Genomic DNA, 5,523 nt, shown 5'->3' with positions numbered 1-5,523 from the left:
TTTAGTCGAAATTCTAGTACTACACTATGTTTGTTTTGATTCGCTATGAAAGTTTGGCAGATAAAATGAGGGGTTATTGGTTTTTCCTATGTTTCGAGGGGTGAATAGATTAGCTTGGGACCGAAGAGAGTACCAGAGCTGAGCCAAAAAGTTGAGCACGTTATTTCGGGACCTTCTAGTCTTAGAGTTACCTCTATGGTTATATCATCATTTCCTATATCGAAACATAGGAAAATCCACTAACCCCTCATTTTATCTGTCAAAATTCCATAGCGAATCAAAACAAACATTGTGTAGTAGTAGAATTTCGACTAGAATGGGGTACGTTAATCTTTTGCTTGGGACCAATAGGCTAGTTAAGTTGTGAGCCAATTTAATATCATTAGTTTCGTATTGATTGTTGGTTATATCCTAGAAGGCGTTGACGTACATCGTGTGAAACACATTAAGGATCTGGGAGTCATCTTAGATTGTCAACTCACATACAACCAGCATATTTCGTATGTGATCGAGAAGGCATCCAGAACGCTCGGCTTCATTTTCAAGATAGCTAAAAGTTTCACGGACATCTACTGTTTAAAGTCGCTTTACTGTTTGCTTAGAATTAGTGTTGGAATACACTAGAGTATAGAATCCCAATTACCAAAACAGTGTACAAAGAGTAGAGTCTATTCAACGACGATTCATTTGGTTTGCCCTTCGACGATTGCCTTGGAGGGATCCTCATCGCCTTCCAAGCTACGAAAGTCGGTGCCAGTTAATTCACCTGGATCCTTTGTGGAGTCGAAGTCATACATTCCTGGATCCTTTGTGGAGTCGAAGAGATACGACAAGGGCCCTGTTTGTGGCAGACATTCTACAGGGCAGAATCGATTGTCCTTCTATTCTACAACAAATCGACGTTAACGTTCAACCACGAGCACTCCGTAACAACGCAATGCTGAGGATACCTTTTCGTCGTACAAACTATAGTTTGTATGGTGCTATCAATGGGCTACAAAGGGGTTTTAATCGTGTTGCTTCCTTATTTGATTTTCACTTGGCACCCGAGACGCTACGTCAGAGATTCCGTGATATATTTTTAAGAATTAGGAATTAAGTTGGACTTCACGACCTTTGCAGCTTGTTACAAGTGATGCAAAATATCATGACACTCGTCTTCGCATCAACCGACTATCGCTTACAGATCATTTTGTCACGCAGTGAGAGTTAGAGCCATGGCAAACAACAATCACCAGTAAAGCTGGGTTTAGACTAGGCAAGTCAAATGATCAACTCAGTTGAATTCCATTGGCTTGAAAAGTTGAGCCTGGTTCAACTTTTTTCAATTCAAGTGAGTTGATCAAGTCAATTGAATGGTATGGTTTACACGTTCAATTCGTGTTCAAGTCAGTTGAATTCAACTGACTTGATCAATTGACTTGCCCTGTCTAAACCCAGCATAATGGTCGCTGCTCACAAGCAAATCGTTACACTCGCTGCTGATAATGAAAAGCACAACGAAAACAGTGAAGACTTCTGCAGTACGATGAGAAAAATCGAAACGACAGAAGAAAATGAAAACAATGCCTTCGCATTCTAAGTTCGTCTCGGCAGGCGCGAGTGTGTGAGTTACAAACAAAGCAGGCACCATGATACGGAAGCTGTTGGGTTCACTCACCAACACACTCACATAAGCAAGCAAAGCAGCAACTGCTTCAAAACGAGCACAGATGAGTGTCGTGATTGTCGGGAATGACCAGATCGGTGATGGATCACAACCGAAGACGACATTTACCAGTTACTTTTTACTTCTTTCGTCAACTTGATGGATGGTCATGGAGAGAGCTTCGACGAGCACATTGATAGGAATGTACAAAGCGTTACTACCATCAGCTGTTTGATGATGGTGATTGTGATAGGTCGCAACTCTGCTTGTTACTGCCTGACTATATTGTATTTCCTACTGTGTTACCTGACTTATAACGAATATACGTTGTATACGAGTACCCCGAATACAACGTATGACTCGTCTAATTTTGCATAGCATTTGCGATGTAAAATTAGACGAACTATACGTTGTATTTGGGGTACTCGTATACAACGTATATTCGTTAAAAGTCAGGTAACACAGTAGTATTGCTTAATCCATCATTAGGACTGAACCAAAGAAAGGAACAGCAACTTCATGCAAACGCTGAACCAGAAAGTGTTTACTCTGAAGATTGAAAAATTAACAACGAATTTTTCTTCCTCTAATCATTTTATATTTACCGTATTCGTTTATGCCAGTTCAACTTGGTATAAAATGGAATAATTTTTGACTACGTTTTGAAATGACCGTTAGCTTAACAGTTCAGCCTGCTTAATGCGAACTGTTGTTTTAAAGCGCACAAATATTTATACAAACAAGTTTTTTTGTGTTTATGAATATACTGGACATATCTAGGTTAACAGTTCAAGAGGTCCTGTCTGCATTTATCCATTAATTTCAGGATTCATTCAAAAATCTAATTGAGTAAAGAAAAAATGTAATCTTCTTTGGCTATTATGCCAAACTAGAACTTTATGGTCGTTCTCAACAGAGGAGATTAGAGGCAAAGGGGTGTAAGTGATTTTTATTGATTCTCTTCGTCGACTTTGTCTTTCGTTAATAACTCAGCGGTAAACATATTCCTTGATGCGGTTGCTATCCTGCATGACAGTTAAAAACCTCTTTAACAAACTAAATAGCAAAAATAGCGTGAAATCGGTTGGTAAAGCCGTGATTATCAACAGAGAAAGTCGATGAAGCGAATCGAGTAAAATCACTTGTACCCCTTTGCCTCTAACCCCCTCGACTTAGTGTTCTTTGAGCACTTGCACTGTTGTTAATTGAGAGCATTCTTAGCCTGCACCATTTTTGCATTCCTATACTGTGTTGCAAGCATCATATCCTATTCCCAAAGAAGTCGAGAAGATGTCCAACCCGAAATATTCTTTTACTGAACCCGAATGAGAACACAGCCACCTCTAGCATGGTCTTAATTTTAGCTGTGCTCCTTTATCCGCAAATCTAAGATACCATCAGATTTTTGGAACATATATGTTTTCTTTAGGCCTAACCAACAGATTCCAAATTGGTAACCATGCCCCCAAACTTGGTGAGTGCGGAAGCGAGAGAAGATTCCAGCTCTACATTAATGGCGGTAAACTCCAACTAGGATTAACTTTTACAAGTCCCTGTTCGTAAAATCTGCTAAATGTTAGCTTATGATTGTATTGATTAACACCAACGTCGATACCAAATCAGCCGGACATTTGGGATCGGGATTTCATCCGAGTATAATATTGTCGGTCCACTTGAAAACTGGATAATCAGACTAGCGAAAAACGATTTTTACTTGTTTGTATTCACCCAAGTGGTCCAGAATGCAGATTTAGGTGGAATGATATGTTTTGAGCCTGAAATTGAAACTTTAGACTAAAAGTTTCTTGTACAAAGTTGTTCCGTATAGTTATGCCCTCATTTTTATGACAATGAATTCTAGGGTGGTTCGTATTATCATTAAAATCAAAAATCTAACTTATTTGTTTGAATAAATTAAGGTATACATTTTTCGGCAAAGTTATAGCTAAGCTAATTTCAAGCAACTTTGTAGAAAACAACTTTTTTGTATCTCTTAAATTGGCCGATTTAGAGCTATTTTCTTGAATTGAGTTAGGGTGGCTCTAAAAAAACAGTTGTTTTGCTCTAGTTTTCTTATTTCGAATTTCTCAGCAAAGGTGTCTTGAAATAACTTTTAGATCTTAAGAAGGCGCTAATTTTCGCCGCACAAAGCTTGTCTATATCTTTCGCCGATCAAGAGTTATTGACGTTTTTATACTAAAAATATGCACTTTTAAAAAGTTAATATCTCTGGTTGGGGAAAACAAAATAAAGTTTTTCTACGGCATTTGAAAGGGCGTATGTTATTCTCAATAATATTAAAAAATTGGAGGTATGTTATTTTTTAAACTCGTATAAAATCAATTTGAATTTATTCATATTTTTTACTATATTCGGGTATATTTTTTTTATTAGAAGAGATACAGACAACAAATTTCGTTATAAAACATTCGTCTTAAAGAGTTTTAAAAGTCTCTAAAAGATGACTTTGATGAGAAATTCCAAATAAAAAAGTTATTGGCAAAAGATAGATTTCATAGGACCACTCTAATGACAAATTTAAATAAAATGTGCTAGTACATTTCTTTCGATAGTTGGACATTTAGTGTCTTGGAAGAAGTTTTCGTTCTAAAAAAATCCTTTCTTTTGGTGTTTGCAAACGTCAGGGCGGGCCTCAAATTAGGGAATTTTTAAAACTAACTTTTTTGTTTTACAAAATAAAAACATGTGTTGTTTGAAAAAGTTGTAGCTTAGTTTATTGTGAGCAACTTTGTTGAATTTTTTTTTCTATCTCTTAACGTTCTCATTTTAGAGTAATTTTTCGGAGTTGACCTAGGGTGATCCTGGAAAAAATAGTTTTTTAGCACTAACTTTTTTATTTGAAATTTCTCATGAAAGTCATCTTGTAGAGACTTTTACAACTCGTTAAGACAAATGTTTTATAACGAAATTTGTTGTCTTAAGATCTTAAAGTTATTTCAAGACACCTTTGCTGAGAAATTCGAAATAAGAAAACTAGAACAAAACAACTGTTTTTTAGAGCCACCCTAACTCAATTCAAGAAAATAGCTCTAAATCGGCCAATTTAAGAGATACAAAAAAGTTGTTTTGCAAAATGTTAGATTTTTGATTTTAATGATAATAGGAACCACCCTAGAATTCATTGTCATAAAAATGTGGACATAACTATAAGTAACAACTTTGTAGATGAGACTTTTAGTCTAAAGTTTCAATTTCAGGCTCAAAACATATCATTCCACCTAAATTTGCATTCTGGACCACTGTGCAATGATGCGCTAGTCAGTGCACTATACCTTAGGTTTAACGTATAAAACAAGTCATTTTTTTTTTATTTATTTCACGGGTCATATTTTCTAGCTTTCATCGTGAATCGACAATACTGGTTGAGGGATACCGCCATAAACATGTTTCAATGCGATAGATTGTACAAATACAACGTTGTGTAAATACAGCGCATTTTGTCAGACGTTATGTTTTACATACAGATCGAAAGTAAAATCAATTGGCCCGTGTCGGAATTTTAGGTTCTCTACTTTACCGTATACGTTAGTATACGAATGAATTGTATTGGTAGTAAAATATTTCATTTTTTATAAAACCGCTTTAAAGCAGCCAAGCTGTACTTGTACCTGTCATTGAAACTGGTATAATGCTACCAATATTTTCCGGATAAAAAGCGTACTTTCCACCGCTAGGTGGCACTCTAAAGTACATCGATTTTTTTCACTTTTCGACGCAGAGATGAGCTTCCTTTCTTTGACTGAACCCAGTCTGATGATGTAGAAACAAATAAACAAATAAACAAAATTAAACCGAGTTCGGTATTATTTCCTAAATGTGCGAGATTTAAAAAATGTCATAAAAACGAACAAAAC

This window comes from Ochlerotatus camptorhynchus, unplaced genomic scaffold (assembly GCF_037179485.1).
Source record: "Ochlerotatus camptorhynchus isolate MF236.1 unplaced genomic scaffold, CSIRO-AGI_Acam_v1.1 ptg000010l, whole genome shotgun sequence".
Taxonomy (NCBI): domain Eukaryota; kingdom Metazoa; phylum Arthropoda; class Insecta; order Diptera; family Culicidae; genus Ochlerotatus; species Ochlerotatus camptorhynchus.
This window is presented reverse-complemented; position numbering follows the sequence as displayed.